This window comes from Panthera uncia, chromosome D1 (genome assembly GCF_023721935.1).
Source record: "Panthera uncia isolate 11264 chromosome D1, Puncia_PCG_1.0, whole genome shotgun sequence".
Lineage (NCBI taxonomy): Eukaryota > Metazoa > Chordata > Mammalia > Carnivora > Felidae > Panthera > Panthera uncia.
This window is the reverse complement of record NC_064808.1, coordinates 98788692-98808970: the sequence shown is the minus strand read 5'-3', so window position 1 is coordinate 98808970 and position 20279 is coordinate 98788692. Positions and strand designations below refer to the sequence as shown.

The window sequence follows — 20279 nt, the reverse complement described above, 5'->3', positions numbered from 1 at the left end:
GGTGCCAGTGGATTTTCTGGCTGGGACCACTGCAACCACACAGTCCTTATAAGAGAGGGATGCAGGAAAAACGAGGAGTGAGGACAGAGCCAGAGGCCGCAGTGATGCACTGTGAAGGTGGAGGAAGGAGAGGTGAGCCAAGGAGGGCAGGCAGCCTCCGGGTGCAAGGGAAATGAGTCCCACCCCACCCCCCAGGACTCCAGAATGAAGGCAGCCATACCAACCGTCTTGATTTTAGAGTTCTGGCTTCCGGAAATGTACGAGAATAAATGTGCATTGTTTTAAGACTCCAGGTTGGTGACAATTTGCTAAGCAGCCCTGGGAAAGTAGCACATTCTCCGTTTCCTGAGCCTGCTTCTGGCACTCATTTTGCTGCCTCATTGCATTCTGCCTCACGCTCTTCCCCAGCTCTAGCTCTTGTCTCCTCACTGGGCCTGGAGCCCCCAAGGGAATTCGGGGGACATACCTCACACAGCTTGTGCGTGTCCCCAGGGCTTACTGTAGGGCTTAGCACATACTGAGCGCTCCACAAACACCTAGAGAAGGAACCCCAGTCAGACAGGGAGAAGCGCCCTGTAAGAGTGGACACCTGCAAGGCCACCGCCCTGAGCGTGTGTGCTCGGTGCACACGTCCCCGCCTGGCTGGCCGGATGTGCTCTTACATTCCAGAGTTCTCCTAGGGTTCCTCTGGTCCAGGCACCATGCTAGGTCTTAGGGATACAATGGTGAGCTGGACAGAAAGTTGAGGGGCTAATGGGAAAGACAAACAGGCAATGACAATGAACTGTGCTGTGGGAACCTGGCCAGGGGCAACTAAATTGGTCTACAGAATCAAGGAAGGTTCCCTGGAGGAAGTGACCTGTAGGGTGAGAGAGGATGGATGGCTAAGAGTCAGTCAGGTGGAGGAGCTGAGAGGGTGAAGGGGGGGGGGCATGAGAAACAATGTGCAAAACAACACAGAGGAAGATATGTATACACCCACGTTGGTGGCAGCATTATCCGCCAACAGGCAGAAGCAACCCACGTGATGTGACTGGATAAATAAACTATGGCATATACATACAATGGAACAGTATTTTGCCCTAGAAAGGACGGACATCCTGGGGCCCCTGGGTGGCTCTGTTGGTTAAGCATATGACTTCTGCTCAGGTCACGATCTCACAGTTCACGGGTACAAGCCCCGTGTTGGGCTCTGTGCTGACAGCTCGGAGCTCGGAGCCTGGATCCTGCTTCAGATTCTGTGTCTCCCTCTCTCTCTGCCCCTCCCCTGCTCGCATTGTCTCTCTCTCCCTCAAAAATAAATAAATATTTTGTTTTTAAATGCTTAATTAAAAAAAAAAAAAAGGATGGCCATCCTGACAAATACCTGGGTGAACCTCACCCAGGTTCACAACCTGGGTGAACCTCAAAGACATTGTACTAAGTGGCGTAGGACAGTCACAGAAGGACAGACACTATATAATTCCACTGAGACGAGGTACGCAGAGTAGTCAAATGCATCCAGACAAAAGGGACAAGAGCGGCTGCTGGGACCTGGGGAGGAAGATGGGCAGTTTTTAACAGGCACAGAACGTCAGCTTTGCAAAATGGAAAGAGCTCTGTGGACCGATGGTGGTGATGCCTGCACAACAGTGTGAGTGTCCTCAACGCCACTGAACTACACACTTCCCAGTGGTTAAAATGGTGAATTTTACATATTTTACCACAATGAAAAGAAATGAACTAATGAAACCAAACAACACCGAGGCTAGAAAGAGGCTCTTAACCTCCGGATACAAGTACCGTTAGTCATCACTAAGCATCTTCCAAAGATGAGGAAGACCTGCTTCCTGCTCGCAAGCCTCAGAGCCAATGACGGAGAAGCGGTGCCAGCTGATTCCTCTGTCCTGGGCTCCCCAGCCATCCGTGGTGCACGTCTTACATCCCGCCTTGGTAAGAGTCTGCCGCATATCCACCAAGCCTGTCTTCCTTACTTCGGATGTCTTTGTGGGGTACCCCTAAAGAGCTGGGGTGTTTCACATATCAGGCATGCTGGTGGCCCCACTGAGTCACTGGCTGGCACACAGGTTTGGGTAGTCCTAGGACAGCACATGTGCATTCTTCAGCAGTGTAGTTACAAGGTTCCTTAATGTCTCCTTCCGCTGCACTCCAATGATCGCCTGTCTGCAGCTGGTTGGGGAAATGGGCCCAGACCCTTCACGGGGACCCACAGCAGAGGGAGGGCACATGCAACCACACAGGGCTCCTGCTTGCTCCCTTCTCCTGAAAGGCCCAGAGCTTCACGGGGGAGGGACAGGTGGTTTCCAAGCAGCCTCGCTCTGCACCAGAGTCTCCTGTTTCTCCAGTCCTCAGACCCTGTGGCCGAGCCCAGCTTGCCTTCCCAGGCTCGTTATTCACTTATGGAGATCTCTTTCTATAGGTTCTCTGTTCTCGTTCTTTTCTCCCATCCTCCCTCACCCCCTATTCAGTCCCTCAGATATATCTATGAAGCTCTGAATTCCAACTAAAGCAAAGGTTCAGGTTATTTCCCACAGAGCTCCCAGGCCCCAGGGAAATCACAGGATGTTGCCTGACACCTGTAACCGAGTCTCTGAACATTTTGTGACAGTTGGAGTGATTTTTTTCTGCCCAGAGCACAGAGAAGGCCTCCAGGGGAGTGTTGCTTAACCTCCAAGTTGTCATATTCTAGTCTCAGCCAAGCCACCCTTTTACACCAATCTGTACTACAATCTTATAAGCGTTTTCTCAGCACTTTCGAATTACACGGTACAGGAGAAGAGAGGCGGGAGAGATTGATTCTGTCGAGGGGCGGTTGTTCAAGAAAAAGGAGTAAGGGATGGGGCGACACCAGCACTCCCTGACACCAGCCTGCACGGCATATGTGGGAGCCCAGAGCCTTGTTGTCACTCGTGCCCTTATTTCTCACATTCACACGTTCTACAGGTCAAACCTCCTCTTGAAGGACAGCAAAGGCACACCATCAGATGGAGACAGTATGGGCTAGTGGGAAAGCCTTTGACATGGATCCAGAGGCCTCCATGGACTGTTACATCTCCCAGGACCGTTAGCCTATTGGCACTGTGCTGTGACCGCCTTCAGGAAGACACATGACCCTCAACCATCATCGGGACCTTCCCTGACTTCCTTGTAGGAGCTCCGGGACAGCCAAATGGGATGGCCTATGAGAAAGTGCTTCAAAAACTGTCTAGTGCTCTACAAATATAAAATAAGAATAAAAACGATAGTAAAACAACAAAAAGAATATTTATCATAAGAAAGAACAATGATAAAAAGCCCAGCATAAATCAGTGGGACTATGAAATGGCTGATTATAATCTTCCAAATAGCACATTATGGATATTTGTCATCGCCAGAGAAGCCTTAGTTTGGCAAGAAAGGTCCCCAAATCCCCATGTAAGTTTCCCTGTAAGTCATGGGTCAGGAGGGATAGAGGATGTGTCTTCACAATTAGCTGTCAGAAATCATCCTGAGCGACATGAGCATCAATCCACTGTGCCCAAAACTAAAACAAATCTTAGAACATGCATTATGACATATTCTCATGGAGTGCAAGAGTCAACAATGAGCCACTTTTTCCACTTGAACTGTCACCTTCTAGAACAGATCCCAGGTAAGAACAGAGACTAGCTCCCTGCTCCTTCACCCGCAGCCCTGAATCTCCCCCTCTATTTCCCTCCTCGATCCTCCTGTCCAATAGAGGCTACCCCCACTCACCGCAGGGTGATGCAGAAAATCAGAGGAGGCCACGGGAAGAGAGGGAGGCTCACAGCACACTCAGCTAAGTGAGAGTGCTGTTAACAGTGAGGTCGGGGAAGGTCAGGTAAGCTGTGCAGGGCCCGCGTTGCCATGGAGTTTGTTGAATTAGACAGAGAAGAAGGGGATGCTGGTTGAGGAGGTGACCCTGGCTGCCAGAGTTATACACTCTCTGCCAAAAGTGTGCACACAGCCCTACTAGACAATCACCTTTCACGTGAGGGGATCTGGGCTCTGGGGCTGGGGATGCAGTGCTAGACTCTCTTATGTTCAGGGAGCAAGGGTAGGAAGATCAGCCACAGAGTCTGACTGAGGGTCCTTATGTAGCACCTGGGTGGCAACTAAGAAATCAGGACTGTCAGCAACTGTAACACTGTGTGGGAGTGACCAGAATCATGAGCTGACCAGAGCCAGTGTGGACAGCAGACTTGGGAGGTATAGACCGTGGCTGGTAAGGGACTTGCAATACCTTTGTTGACTGTCAGCTACATGGTGTGGGGCCAAGTAGGGGCAACTTTGAGTGCAAAGCCTGGGCATCAAGGCCCTTCTGCACCCTTGAAACAACTTGCTTCCATTTGTAGCCTTCTTTTTTCTCACCATCCACACTCCCGCCTCCCCATGCAAGGTTCGCCTTGCTACTGGAAGGTCCTTGCAGTTAGCACCCATTTCTCAGATCTGCTGGCACATGGGTCTATTGTTTGATGTGAAACTCACCCTTAGGAAGACCAATCAGTCCCTGCACTCTGTGCAACCTTAGGCTCTATCACCTTACTGTAACACAGTATCCCACAGACAGGATTCCTGTGTAAGTTGCTGAGAAGCGTTTATCACCTAAACATGTGCCCACATTTCACAGAAGAGGAAGCAGAAGGAAACTGCCGCTAGAGAAAGCTTGGGTGGATGAAAGCCCGTTATGACATCTGACTCCAGGCTTGCATTGTGTTTTAGTATTGCTGATATTAAAGCGTGATAAGCAATATCCTAGTTAATTTATCATTGGCCTTCACCTTATACTTTTGCAATATTTGCAATTTTCCCCTCCCAGTCCCCAGAAGAGAATAGCAAATATTTTACTTTATTAAGCACTTTATGGATAAGATTCAGAGCTATAAGACCTAGTATTAGGTAATATCCTAGTGTTAAGGTTTTAAAAGTGGCTTTTGATCTATTTTGGTGTTTTTCAGGTTTCTTTTGTGAACTAGGCAGTTTCTCAGGCCTAGGCTTTCTTCCTTTTCTCACTATCCAATTTATCCACATACTACTTTTGAAAGCAGACTGTACGTTAGGTACTCTTCTAAATGCTGAACTATAGCACTAAATAGAAACATCAAAAATTCCTGTCCTCACTGGGTTTACATTCTATTGGAAGAGGTCAACAATAAACAAGATAACTTCATAAAATACATTGTAGTAGATATTGTTATTTGGAGGGGAAAAAAAGATGGAATGGAGATACATAAATCCAGGGGTGGAAGATGAAATTTGAGATTTGGGCCTTAAAAAAAACGTTATTGGACCAAGTGACATTTGAGTAAAGACCTAACAGGAAGTGAGGGGGCTGGCCATGTGGTAGCTGGGGAAAGAACATTCTATGCAGAGAAAAGCAAGTGCAAAGGGCCTGAAGCAGGACTGTGCTTTGTGTGTCAAAGAAACAGCTAGATCAGTGTGGCCAGAACACAGTTAATAGAAGGAGCTGAGGTCACAGAGGAAATGGGAAGTCAGGTCATACTGGGCTCTCTGGTCAATGTGAGCACTTTGGGCTCTTACCCTGGGAGACACAGGAAGTATCAGAGTGCTTTTAGCAGGATCACTCAGACTGCTGTGTTGAAAATACAGCTTGAGAGACCAAAAGCAGAAACAGGGAACATGATTGGGAAGCTAATGCAGTGTTACAGACAAGCGGTAATGGCAGCTTGGACCGAGGTAGTGACAGTGGAAGTGGTCAACAGTGGTGGAACTCTGGCTGTATTTTGAAAGTAGGAGAGGATTTTTTTTTCACAGAGGAGACATGGCGGGTGAGAGAGCAGAGAGGGTCACAGATGTCACCAAGACTGAGCTGGGACAATTGGAGGAATAGAGTCATCATAGACAGAGATGCAGGATGTGTAGGAGAGGATGGCTTAGGAAGGAGGAGCAGGAGCTCAAGTTTGGACATGTTAGTTTGCGATGCCTGTAACAGTTTCAGCAGGTCAGGTAGACAGGGGGCATGTGGGTCTGGAGCAGAAGGGAGAGAATGCATCTTGAGGGTGATATCCTCAATGCATCCAGACACAGGGGTGGATGAGCTCCAAGGCAAAGAACCCTGAGGACTGAGTCCTGATGCACTCCAACATTGAGAGTTTGAGTACATGAAAAGAACCAACAAAAGTGATTTCAGACAAAGCAGCCAGAAAATTTAAAGGAAAACTAATGACTATGGTATCCTGGAAGCCACGTGAAAACAGTGTTTCAAAGGAGGAACTGACTGGGTCGAAGGTTGCCGTTGATAGGTCAACTAGCGTGAGGAGTGAGAAATGGCCATCACATTTAGAGTGATCTTGATAAGAGATTTCGGTGAAGTGGTGGGAAAAACGGGGTAAAAGGAGGTTGTTTTTGCTTTTTTTCTTAATATGGGAGAAATTGTGGCATGTACAAATGCTGATAAAAATGATCCAGAAAGGAGGAGAAAAATCATACTTCATGAGAAAGAGATGATGGTTCCTGGAGAAATGTCCTTGAAGAGGAGTAAGGAGATGAGGTCTAAAACATGAACAGAACTATCAGCCTCGCTTGGCTCTCATATAGTTCATGCTCCTTACTAGACAAAGGACATGGCTTATGCATTTATATGCAAGTGATTGTTTTAGGGACAGTAGGGCTTGGAAAAGTAGGTTATCAGCTCCTGGGACAGATAACTGTTAAGTAATCTTTGGCCACAGAAAAACCATGCTAGGACACAAGGACTTCTGGCTCTTTGTATCTGTCTCTTTGTACTACTTTGATGTGAGTCATGGAAGCAAAATATCTCCTTATACTTGGTATTACCCTAGTGGCTTATTTTAAACTAAAGACCCAAGGGACATGTTATGACCAAGATCACAGTGCCCAGAACAGAATAGTTAAATACTGATTAAGGGAATGAACACAGGAATGCATGCAAGCATGAATAATTGAAAGCCAATCTTGCCCTTTTACCTAATCTCAACCTACATAGGTAAGCAAATGCTCCGTATATTTTTGTCTGCCTTAGAAAAACAGAATAGCTAGACGTACCACAGGCTTTGCAGCTGGACAAGTACAAGTTTGATTACCAGGATGCATCTCAATTAGATATGTTCTTTAACCAGTATGAGTCCTATTTATAAAATGGGAATAGCAATGGTCCCTAACTTACAGAATTCTTGTGAAAATGAAACCAAAGACCATTAAGTACCTAGTAAAGTGCCTGAGAAATAGAAGATATTAAATAAATGCTGACTTCAGAACAACTCTTTTAATGACCTTGTAAAATTCACTGGCTTCTGCAACATCTTTAAATTTTCAATTCAAGCCAACCCATGGGATAAGGAGTTCCAGAAGGTTGTCACCAACTGTGCAAAGTCCTTCTTTCTTTAAACCTAAAATCATTCCTTCTATGCCTCAAGCCTCTTCTTCCCTCACTCCAATTTGGTGATTAGTTCTTACATTTTGGGTGACTCCTCTTTGGTTTTAAGTTTGGATTTTTTTTTATCTGCAGTCTTGTTTTCCTAATGGCTAAGAGATGGAGATCTGGGGACCCTCTTTACTCTGACTGAAGCTTCACCCCAGAAGATTTTTCTTGAAGACTCTCCGAGTAAAGAGGAGGGACATGTAAGACACAGGGACCTCTGACCACATCCCCTCCATGTCCAGCTTTGCTGCACCAAGAGAGAGATGTCCACCAGGTCAATGAGGAGGATTGCTTTGTGGTTTCTTTGTCCGCATCAAATCATGTGTGACTAGCAGGAGATTTGCTTGACATCTCTTTTCACATAAGGTCAGTAACACTCAGCAGAGGGGGTTTCAGGCATTAAGGATGTTCTCACAAGATCCTGAAAAGGCTTGTAGTGAGAGATGTTTCTCAGGAACCTAAGGCCACCTACAAGCACTGGTAAGTAATCTGAGAGGAAATAAGCCACTTAGACTCAGGATTCCCCACGTTTTTAAAAACGAAGAAAGGATGGTTTATCTACAAGGAAGCTTTAATGGAACAAGAAGAATATGAGAAAAAATGAGGGGAGACCATGCAAGAATCTAGAAATACCTGATATCAGGGCACTCCAACATCTAAGTTCAAGGGGGGAGAATTCTGCCCAGCATCTCTAAGCTGCCCATCTTCCCCTTCCCCTATCACAAACATCCATGAGTCTTCCACTCCAGGAGACTACAAAAAGGCCCCTCTCACGAGACACTGAGCACTGCTCAGGATGTATGGACCATAATTTTTGCCTGGTATGAACATTTTCTGGTCTTGGAGCCAACATTCTCTAACTCAGGTGCTTCCCAACCTTTTTGATAGTAGGTGCCATTGCTCTGGCAGCATTCTGAGGAGCCCAGAAGAAGCTGCTCAAAGTGGAGGGCAACTTTTCAGGCGTCCCTGACCACTGCAAGGGCTGATGGGATAAATGTCAAGGCACACTGTAATCATTTCCACAGATGACCAGTTGGGATCCCATGCTACTCCTGTCTCTACAAATTTCCCCCTCAGAGAAGATGGGTCTGGAGAATAGACAAATGCCTAAAGGAAATCCACAAAGTCAGTGGCACAAAGGATTGAGAACTAAGAGAATGAGCACAATAGCAGTAACACCACCACTAATGATGTGTATGCACTACTAACAAGGGTCGGTTCTGGCTAATTGTCTTACCAGGCTTATCCCAATTTTGGTAACAATAATGTGACAAAGGTACTGTTATCCCCATTGTAGAAAAGATGAAGCTAAAGCTTGGAAAGTTTGAATAATTTGCCAGAGTAATGCAAATAATAAGTGTCCATCTGGTTAGTAGAAGCCCATGAGCCTATGTTTTTAACTAACTGACATGGAATACCTTGTAAGCAAGAAAGGAACAGCATGGAGGTGGTGGGTAGGTGAATGCCTCTTGCCTTGATGCAAAAGATGACTGTATTCCAGCCCAGCTGTAGAAATGAGGGCCTGGACAAATTCAGGATGGGGAGATTTCCACCTTACATTTATAACCTCTGCTTAGCTTATGTCTCCTCCTGCAGCTCATTCCTAAGAGTTTTGGGGGGCTATCCCAAAATGGGTGCAGACAGGTGAACACAAAGAGACTCATGTTCAAAAATACAAGATTATATTTTGTCTCGGTAAGTGAGAACACAAATACAAACATGCCTTTGATGGGGAAACAACAAAAGCCACCAGTGGTGCCCTTAGCATAGCCCTGGGCAGCTGGGCAACCATCCTACAGATCTTGACTCTCTTTAATTACCTTCCAACCATTTTTACATGCCCAAAGTAGGACTATCAGAAACTGAGGAGCCTCATCTCCTGTCTCACTGAATGTCAGACTTTGAGTGAGGACCATTCAACAAGAGTTGTCCTCTCAAACCTGAGATGGGATTCTCAGAGAACTCACTAGGACTTCTAAATGGAATTTTCCGTAACAAGGACACAAAGAATACTTTCTAACCAGCAGCACCTGATGAGGATGAAAGCAGTGGTTGAAGAACTCAGGTCTTCTCCAGCTCAGCCCTGAGTTGGATACATAAATTGAGGACATAGGCTTGGCTTCAAGTGACTCGCTCAGAGTTTATCAACCTCACAGTTTATGTGGAACAGACCAAAGGGTTGGTGAATCAAACCAGTGCATCCAGGTAGGCTGCAAGCTACCTGAGAAGATATAGAGGACAAGACCAGGTTGCATGCTTGTCCCCAAGAAAGATTCCTTTTTTGATTCCAGAAAACATCTCAGTCTGAGGAGAATTTTGTATGCAATAAAGAACAGCATGACTCATTGCTTCTCATAGTCAGTGAGGTCCCTTCTGGATTTATTTCTGGTTATTGCTCCTATAAAAGATTATTTCCAGAGGCCTGAAGCATTGCTGTGTTTGGCCACCTGGGGATCCTCACCCAAGCTGTCTCATAGTTCTAGGTCATAGAATATCCACTCCTACAAAGGCCACAAACACAGAGGCAGCCAAATTGTGTGTCTATTCAGAGATCACTTCTCTCCCCACCACACAGGTGAGCACAGACCACTTTAGGCTCCAGAGACCTCTCAAGGTCATGTCCCAGGGCTGCTCCCAGGCCGTCCGGCTACTTGGCTTCTTTCAAAAGAGGCTGGCTGCTAGCTCTCAAAACTCAGAGATCATACAGCTTTGCCCTTCTCCCTCCAGAGGCCAATCAAGAGGCTTACACTGAAGCAGGAGGGATTTGGGGTTACAACAGCTTTTGAGGAAGCCTTATGAGACCTGATTTAACAAAGGTGAAGAGCTTCCTCTTCTCCAGAGGTTTATGGGAATGTCCACTGTCTACCCTTTGGGAGAATTTGAGAGCATCTCACATGGAGGAAGGGTGTGGATTAAAAGTCCAGAGAAGGAGAAGAGCTCTGACTCTCACTTCAGAGGTCAATGACAAATAAATTCCAGGATGAAAGCATTATTAGTATCAATCAAAAATCAACTTTTTTTTAAAATATCAGGGAAAGAGCAGCCTTCCAGGGATTCTGACTCTGAGAGCCATCACTCTGGGGCTGGACCCCTTGAGCAGGAAGCCCCAAAATGCAGTCCTCCTCCCTCCCTTCTCCTCCCCATCCTGTTTCACCTTCTCCTCTTCCCCCTCCTCCCCTTTGCTCAAAAAAGCTATTTTTCAGGAGAACTTTATAGCTGTCCTCTGGCTGAGACCAGCTGGCAGACACCCCAGCCAGGAAGCAGAGCAGGGAGGTGATAGAGTTGAGGTGATGTCATGTGAAGAAAGGCGTAGGGGCATGTGCCAGGCCAGGGAGTGGAGAGTGGGATGTGTTTAGCTAAGCCAAAGAGGGCTATGTATGTTAGGTCAGGATGGGTTTTAATGTGTCTGGAAATGAACAAGCAAAATAACAGGTCAGTGGTGAGGCCCAATCACCTTTGGCCAAAGAGACCTAAAGTTGTCTGCAGGGACAGGGAAAGGGTTTCCATGAATCAGGTGAGAAATGTTACCCCACCTATGTTCAGCAAGGAAGCCAGCATTCAGAGAATGAATTTACTTTCTGCCAATAATAATTGCATAAAAGGGCTTTGGAGTAAGTCCATGTTCAAAGGGAAAGGTTTAGAATTCAGCTCACATTCCCTCTGGACAGCACACTCCCCATCCCTTTACTCCACCACCACAGACTCCCTGGGTTTCCCTGGGGTAAAGGGAAGAATCTGGTTCTGGGGATTGGATCGTAAACCTATCTCTGTTCCCTCACCCACACTCCTAATGCCTGCAAGTCACGTAAACTCCTACATTCCAAGGCATAACCACATACTCTCTCACACACAAGGGCCCCACTCATTGATCTGCCGACCCCATCTACACATAGCATCTGAGTAATGGGCTTTTGTGCCATGGGCCCCTTTGGCAGTTTGATGAAACTCATGAACCCCCTCAGAAAAATGTTTTTGAATGCATAAAATGAAATACACAGTACAACGGAAAACAATTACATTTAAAGTTCAATTTTCAAAGCATTCTTAACACAATCTGTAGATTGGTAATATGTGTGCTTCCTTATTCAAGCTTTAAATAAAATCTAATGATGGATCTCACAACTAAAGTAGCGACTATAAGTGATATTTTGATATACCTGCAAAAACTATAAAATGAGATGAAAATATCTGTGATTTCTATTGGTAATAAAATCAGAGACACTGTAATACTACTGTGGATTGTTGTCTATATTGGAAGAAATGCTACATTTTGGTTAGAAGTTAGTAAAAGTAAAGATTTAATATTTTTTCCCACTCAAGTTCATAGGACCTCTGAATTCTCTTGATGGACACTTGAAGAACCATGGATCCCAGTTATCAATTATGCTGACTTAGCTAGCATATGTATTCTTGCATAGCAATATACACATTCACTCGTTATACTTACACTTATCTACCAATTCACACATACACATTTCTTTTTTTAATTGAGCATTCCACCATTTAAAAAATTTTTTTAATGTTTATTTATTTTTCAGAGAGAGAAATGGAGCACAAGCCAGGGAGGGGCAAGAAAGAGACAGAGACACAGAATCTGAAGCAGGCTGCAGGGTCTCAGCTGGCAGCACAGAAACCGACACAGGGCTTGAACTCACGAACGGTGAGATCATGACCAGAGTTGAAGTCGGACACTTAACCAGCTGAGACACCTAGGCACCCTCCCACACACACACACACATTTCTAAATCCTGCCTCAAAAATACCAACACTCTCATATACAGCTGTGTGATGTATAAACGCCAACACACCCAATACCTCTGTTGTAACACACTCGTTCACATACACACCATTATCATTTACCCAGAATCCCCACTCACGAACACAAACACACCAACACCCCATCCACATCCATGCCAAGAATTCCCAAACATGTTAGTGCATGTATCCGTATCATCCAAATACACTCAAGCTCTCATGTAACACTAAAGGCTCATTCATTACCCACATATTCAAATACCCTCAATTTTCCTACATACCCAGTAATAAACACACAACGAACCCCCATTCATGCATATGCATGTTCACCCACCTACCACATCCATTATTGATATGGACTTATGCACAGAGACCTTCCACATGGCCCCTGCACACACACTCACACATGCTTCATATTCTTATACCCATCTGCCCCCCAGGGTTCCATGCCAACACACGGGATGGAACCTGGCACGTCCCCCAGAGGGAAGGCTGCCACTGGCTCTGAGAGCAACTTAAGAGCCAAGGCAGAGGCCAGCACTGGCTGGGGGACATCAGGCCGATACATCAGGAAAGAGCAAGACAGAAACTTGGCCAGAAAGCCCATTGTCTCTGCAGAGCACAATCCATCAGTGTCTCTTCTTTTGTCTTTTGATTTCTGATTCACTGAACTTCAGATCCATTAAATCTCTGCCAATAGAAGGGATGAGACACCATGGGCTGTGTGGCAGGATGGCATAGAGGACCAAGGAAGTTGTTTGTCTAGTGCCAGTGAAGAAAAGTCTGAGTCCAACAAAATTCCCACATTAATGGAAGAAAGCGGCTCATTGTGTCGCCCAGGTTGGAAGTTTGGGAAGGTATATAACACATCAGGAGTATACAACACAGGAGGAATATTTGCTTCTCTTCCAAATGACTGGACCCTGGGTTCTGAGCAGACATCAGGGGGAGGTGGGAGAAGAGTTTCTGCTAGAATCTACAGGGATGGGCTCTCTGAGTGGCCTTGGGGGAAGAGTTGCCTGCCATCACAGTGAGCCAGGGCAGTGTGGTCAGGGAGCCCCATGAGGCCTCCACTTAGAATACCAGCCCCCACCAGACAATAGAATAGGCCTCCACTTAGAATACTAACCCTCCATGGGACAGGTGGAAACTCATAAATCATGTTGGTCACTGAGATGGTGCCAGAATCAGGGCCTCTGGTGTTTAGCTGGGGGCTTTCTTCCCTCAGAGCAGGTACCCCTAAGTACTTGTCAAATTGAGTTACAGCACTTGGAGGCCTTGGGGAGTCCAGAGGGCAGAGCAATCTAGACCAGGGGCTGACTCAAGTCCTCATGGCCTGAGGTTGGAGGCTCTCAGCATCCTGGCCCATCCAGCAGGGCCCCTGCATCAGCCTCAGCAGGATGGCCTGGCCCATCAAACTACGTGCCCCTTCAGCACAGGGTAGGAGGAACTAGCTGGACTCTGAGCACTGGCTGGGTTACAGAATGGCTGTGTGACCCTAGACCATCCTAAACCTGAGTCTCAGGCACCTCGAACTAAAAACTAGAGTTTGTCCCGAATGACATTTGAGGTTTCTTCTTGCTGTAAGATTGGGGGGCACTTACTAGTGAGCAAGGCAATGCAACTAGAACGTCATCTGATACATGGGAGTGATAATGCTATGCATCAGCCTTCTGGTGCAGATTCAGCAACATCCTCTGAGCGCCCTGCTCAGCACCTGACCCAGGGTACGTCTTCTAAATAGCTGATGTTATGTCTGAATGAGGCACTCATTGGTAGAGGTTCAGAGTAAGACAGACACAAAACGTGTGACATACAGCCCTAGCCCTCATGTTGCCTAGAATCTGAAAATGAGCAGAGGCGCCTGGGTGCTCAGTCGGTTGGGCGTCCGACTTTGGCTGAGGTCATGATCTCACAGCTCCTGAGTTTGAGCCCTGCGTCAGGCTCCAGGCTGATAGCTCGGAGCCTGGAGCCTGCTTCAGATTCTGTGTGTCCCTCTCTCTCTGCCCCTAACCCACTTGCATTCTGTCTCTGTTTCTCTCAAAAAGAAACATTTAAAAAATTTTTTTTAATAAAATAAATTAAAAAAAGAAAGAAAGAAAATGAGCACTGGTCCCTGGGCACATGCACCCCTTTCCAGGTTGTGCTACAATCCATTGACTTTTGAACACGTCTGTACAAGGCATGGAAGTGAGATATGAGACCCAAGTCTTGCCTTTGGGCTTGCTTTGCAGCCCAAGGGATGGACAAGACCAAGCTGATACCATTGAGTGGCTCAGGAAACAGGGTTAGAGTTCAAAGAGGGGGCAGGACTGGTCTTCCTGGAGCAGGAGGCCAGAGGCAGAAGCTCAGGATGGGTAAAAGTAGACACACCAGGAAGAGAGCTTTGTAGCCTCTGTGGATTGTCTTCCTGGGACAGATGGAAAGACTCAGGTCTTTCTGGGATCGGGGACGAGAGAGCCCAATCCAACGCTCTTCATTTATTCAATTGCTTGTGCACCCAGACTTTATGAAGCACCTACTTTTTGACAAGCACTGTTGTTACACACTGGGGGGTGTAAAAATTAGAATGACACAGTCCCTGCCCTCCCAGAGAAGTCAGGCTCATAAACCAGTGCCTTGAGAGGGGAAGAAAGGCTCAGAGATGCCAGTAGGGACTGTTGAGGAGCCCATCTCTCAGGCTTGTCCTGGTGGAGAAGAGAACCAGGAGGTTTGGTCAGGGAATAGCAACGATAATTAATATAACAAATGTTATTAAACACTCAATAAGTGTTTTCTGCGTGCTGTAAGTCGTCTCTATATATTATTCCAATTAATATGCAAGTCTGCCCTATACGGTAGATGCTATTATTATACACAGATGAGGACAATTTTGGAACAGCAATGGGGAGCCGGAAAGTGCAGAGATAGGGTTGGCACAGTGGGGCCAAGGTTTCAAACAGTGTCTTTGCGATCATTTCTTCCCTTTCCACTTGCCCCTTGGCTACTGAGCTGCCAGGAGCCAGCGTGCCTGCTTCTCTCCTTGCCCCTTCACAGGGGGCCCCGGGACCCCTGCCCCTCACTAATGCCATTAGTGAGTCTGTCCAGCCCACAGCCAGGACTCACTTGGATGGCACAGAGCCTGGTGAAGGCCCATTTGCTCAACACATAATGGGGATTAGAATTCATTAATGCACTACAAATTAAAGTATTAATAACGGCTGCGGAGTTTAAATGAGAGCCAGGGAAGGGAATCGGGTGAGGGGCCGCCCCTCCCGCATCTCCCACCTAGCCGCATTGTTCCGGCATGGGCAATCCTGCGCTCTTTAATATGCTGTGACAGCCGCTGAAGTGACCCCAGACAATAAACAGGGCCTCCTAGTTAAGTATTAATCTGCCAAAAGAATGACCTTCATCCACTAAAGAAGGGATGTTTTTAAAAACCTCGCAAGTGGAGGAAGGCTCATTTGCTCGCTCATTTAGCATATTAAAAGGGTATTATTGCTACAAACAAGAAATCTAAATGAGGCCTGGGCAGGAGCTGCGGATAACACTCCTGATTAAAGGTGCAGGGTAATGATGAACACGGGAGGCTGAATCCGTTATTGTTCACCAACATGGCAGGACCTGGCTGCCGGGATGATAAGAGCATTGAGCCCTGTTGGGACCAGGCACCGTCAGAGAGGAATGGAGCACCAACAGCTGCCTAGGAGCTGCTCACCCACCCCCATCCTGGCAGGTGGAGGCAGCCTCGGGGGGAAAGAGGCTCAGTGAGGGAGCCTCAGGTGATTCCCTGAGGGACCACAGTCTTCCTCTGGATCCACCAGCACCCTTCTTGTCTACCTACAGCTTTTCCAGTTGACCGAGCCAGGTGCTCCACAGACAGCACCTTTCCCCCAGGGCTCAGTCAGGGTGCTCTCATGCTTAGTCCCGGGAGAAAGGGTCGTCAGGCAGAGAAGGAGAGAGGAAGGATGGGTGTGCTGGTCTCGCCTCTACCCAGGACAACCCCACGGCCTGAGATGTCAGAGGAAGAGCTGGGCTGGGAAACTGGGTGTCTCCTCTTTGAGCCTGGGGTAGTCTGCTGGGCAAGGTGGGCCCCAGAAGCAATGTGCAGAGGGAGAAGAGAAATATCATGGAGGAAAAGAAACAAAGATACAAATGTAAAACTCAAATTCAACAAAATCTAGGGGAAAGGGGAACCTGCCATGTGACTGGTACCATATTCGGTTACAAGGGGCGGGGGGTTAGGGGGTGGGAGTGGGGGGAATGACTGACAGGTAATGAAGGTGTAAATCCAGCCCTAGGGATTTACCATCTAGGGAAGGAAGCGGGAATGACTCAAAGGAAATTGATAGGCATGAAATAAAGTTTTAAGTACAGAATATTTAGGGTATAAATAATTATTGATAGCAGGAAATCATGGGGAAATTACAGTTACTTGAATACAGGATTGAACTGAATTAATGTAATTACAGAATTAAAAGGGGAGGAGAACCATCCTGAGAGCTAATAGTGCCTACACATTTTGTCTTTGGCCTGTGTTCTCCTTGAGGACAGAGACTTTGTTTGCTCATCTCTGTGTCCCCCATCCATACTAGATGCTGCGGGAGAGACAATGCTATTTGTTCTCCATATAGCTTCCTCTTCCAGAGCCCAAATGGAGAGACATTCCCAGCCTCCCTTAAAAAGAAATTGGAAGAACATGACTAAGTTTTAGCAAATGAGAACACTAGTCGAGCTGATGTGTCACTTCTGGGCCAAGGCACGGAAGAGACAACTGACCTTATCTTCTCTCCTGCCACAGCAACCTCCTCAGCAACCACCTTAGGAGGTGGAGGGAGCATGGATCCCTGAGTACCGGATGGAAGAGGACCCTACCAGCCTACAGCAAATGCTTCAGACTTCCATTGTGTTGCACCGCTGAGCTTTAGGGGCTTACCTGCTAAGGCATAAGTTTTGTTTATCCTAATTAATGAATGTTTGTTGAACTGGTAAATGAATATTCTCTTTGGTCCTTATAGTAAATTTAAGGTAGATTAGTTACTTCCACTTGCCAGATAAGGAAGGAGATTCAGAGTTAAGAAGTAACAGAGCCAGAAGTTAAATTTATGTCTTCAAATCCCATGCTCTTTCGACTATACCTGGCCGCCTGCAAAAATACAGTCTCATGTATGTTTTATGTGAAATTTAGCAAAAGTTACCTCAGTGTAATAGAGGTTAGGGACTTTCCAAATGAGAGGGTCCCCTGGTCGTCACTGCTGTCAGGACAGGGTTGTCATCTTGGATGCAGTCAAGGCCTCCTGAATCCAAGCACCTGAAAGAAGAGCCTTGGTCAAGTGTTTTCTCGCCTCAGGGTGGAGGGAGGAGGGTCCGCAGGGGGATTTCTACCCCTCCTTTTCCCAGCTTAGGGAAGAGGAATCTCCATCCCCTAAGCAGATGGTCAAAATCAGGCTCCTTGGAGAGACTGACCTGTGCTGACTTTTGCATATCACTTTCTAAATAAATTTGTCAACGACCCAACAGTTCCCAAAGCTCTGGAGCCTGGCCTGCTTGAATTTAGGAAGCATGAAAATAGCTGAAGGTAAATACTAACAGGTTGGCTCACACTATGAGTCCCTTCCACTCTGCTGCCACTGCCAGAGACAAGGCAGAGGGTGGTCTAAGGTGGGAGAAGGGGCTCCGACCCAAGCCAAGAGGAGAAGCGCTCAGTGTACAGGGGGAGAGGAAGGTGTCTTCAGGACTGGAAATTAGTTTAACCTCTAAGAGGAAAACTAATAAGAATTCACCACAATGGATAAGATCAGTTATCTGTAGATAAATCCAGGGGACAGAACTAGATTGTCCTCTGTCTCTTTCTCTGGATTCCTTCAGATCTGGGTATTCAGGTCAGCTAACAGAATAAGCATTTATTGATCAAAGACTATGTGCCAAGCACAGTTCCAGGTGCTAGAGACATGGAGGTGAGTAACAGGGGTCAGTATTGCTTTCCTCCAGGGCTAATTAAAACCACAGGGTGCCTTGATGCAATGCAGTATTGCTCAATGGGTTCCCCTAGTGGCCAAATCCCACCCCCTGCCGCCCCCCCTCCCCGGTACCAAAAGTCCTTTCTCTTCACTCTCCATCCTTCCCTTTGAGATCTGTGTTCCCCCGGAATCTCTGGCTCTCTGACACTCAAATCTGTACAGCCCTAGACATTAGAGGTGGACAAATCCAGACAGATGGTTGTCACCCTAACTCCCCATCTTAAAGATGAAGAAACTGAGACTCAGGGAGAAATGACCTGACCGAGGTCACTCTTTGGGCTTTTCTGGGAGAACCAACATGATGACTCACGCATGCTCATTAACGTGTAAGCCAGAAAATGTATTAAAACTATTTAGTATATTAAACAATCGCTGGAATGGTAGAGGTGGGGGGTGGGGAGGAAAGGTAACTGCTCAGACTGGGCTGAGTTCTGTATATGTCACTCTGGTTCCCTCCTCGACTTGTGTCCATCTTTCTTCCAGTCCTTTTCCTTGATTCTGGGTTCCCTCTAACTCTCTCTTCTATAGCAATTTCAATTCAGAGCCCATAGGGAAATTGGAGGCTGGGAGAGTTTCCTTGACTGAGAAATTAGTCCATCTAATTACCCTCCCATACTGTATTCATCTCAATAGAAAGGGTTGCCAACGGTCAGTCAATGACAGACAAGGTGAATGGGAAGTACCTTCAAATGGTTGGGGTCTTAATTGTGTGAGCTGTCTCAAGAGACATGACATTCTGTCCTGGAGCTGTAAGGTTAGGTCATCTCTACCCTGACCCCATTGGCTCAGTCCATTTGCTATTCTGCATCCCGTATGGAAGACAACCGGGTGACAGCTTATTCACAGCCATCTCCACTGTTACCTCCTCCATGATGCCCTCCCTGACCCTCCTCCCCAGTGCCCATGCTATCAAACCTATTGCACAGACCTGTCATCCAGTGCTCAGCACATGGCACTGCCACTCTGTTCCTTTGCCTTTATCCCCCACCAGCCTGAGAGCTTCTTGAGAAAGATCCCATGCCATCTTGGTCCTTGTGTCCCTGGTACTGGCACAGCTCCAATGCACAGCAGTTACTTAATACATGTGTTGAAATCCAAGGAAAATTAATTCAATTCCCAGTGTCTAGAGTCTTTCCCTTGTTCTGATGTTTTACCTGGCTTGCCCTGCAGGGCTAGAATATGTGCTACTAGATAGCAAGGTAGGTCTGGTATTATACCTTGAGCTTCATAGGCAATATTGCACCTCTATGGGGTAGGGTTTTTTTTTTTAACACTTATTCATTTTTGAGAGATAGAGAGAGACAGAGAATGAGCAGGGGAGGGGAGGAGAGAGAGGGAGACACAGAAGCCAAAGCAGGCTCCAGGGTCTGAGCTGACAGCACAGAGCCCGACTCAGGGCTCAAACTCAAAAACTGTGAGATCATGACCTGGGCCAAAGTCAGACACTTAAACGACTGAGCCACCCAGGCGCCCCAGGAGTAGGTTTTATGATCTCATCTTCATTCGAAGAAACGAAGTTCAGAGGAATTAAGTAACCAGGTTAAAGTTTTACAGCTGGCCAGTAGAGAAGTTGGACTAGAGCACTGGTCTGACTCTTTAACTGTTGTTCCTCCAAAGATAGCACCCTGACTTGGCTGACCCAGCATGCTCTGCTTACAAGCACCCACAGTTTGAGACTGTCAATACTATCTGTTGCTTCAATGAAAATATTCATACTCTAATTTTCTAGGATGTTGTCAAGTCACAACCTAGACTGGACTTAACAACTTCATTTCCCAGTGACATCTGCCTCTGCATATGGTCCCCATGCTGTTTTAAAAGCCCCATTCTCAGGTGAGTCAGAGCATCACTGCTCAAGCTTCCTGTGTGCTCTAGAGGATTTCACATGGGCTTTCTCTTGGATTCTGGGCCTTAGTTCCTCATGAACTGTAGTGGCTTTTACGTAATAAAGGTAAGAGCTGCCTGCAATAAACACCTAGGACAAAAATCCCCTGCCATTATCCCCAGGGATCAAACAGAAGGCCTTACCCATGAGGCTCTAGAAGATCTCAGGCTTGGGTCTCTTTTCCATATATTCCCATATAATTTCCTGGCACTTTGATTTATCTACTTCCTACTGA

General features: G+C 46.7%; 1 long non-coding RNA gene across 1 annotated transcript; it reads left to right on the top strand.

Moving 5' to 3' along the window:
* Positions 1 to 3329: 3329 nt before the first annotated feature.
* LOC125915477 (uncharacterized) lies at positions 3330 to 17580 on the top strand. Its single transcript, XR_007455675.1, has 4 exons — positions 3330 to 3841; positions 7490 to 7768; positions 11941 to 12062; positions 16941 to 17580. It is a non-coding gene; the product is annotated as an uncharacterized LOC125915477 (long non-coding RNA).
* The last annotated feature ends 2699 nt before the right edge of the window (positions 17581 to 20279 follow it).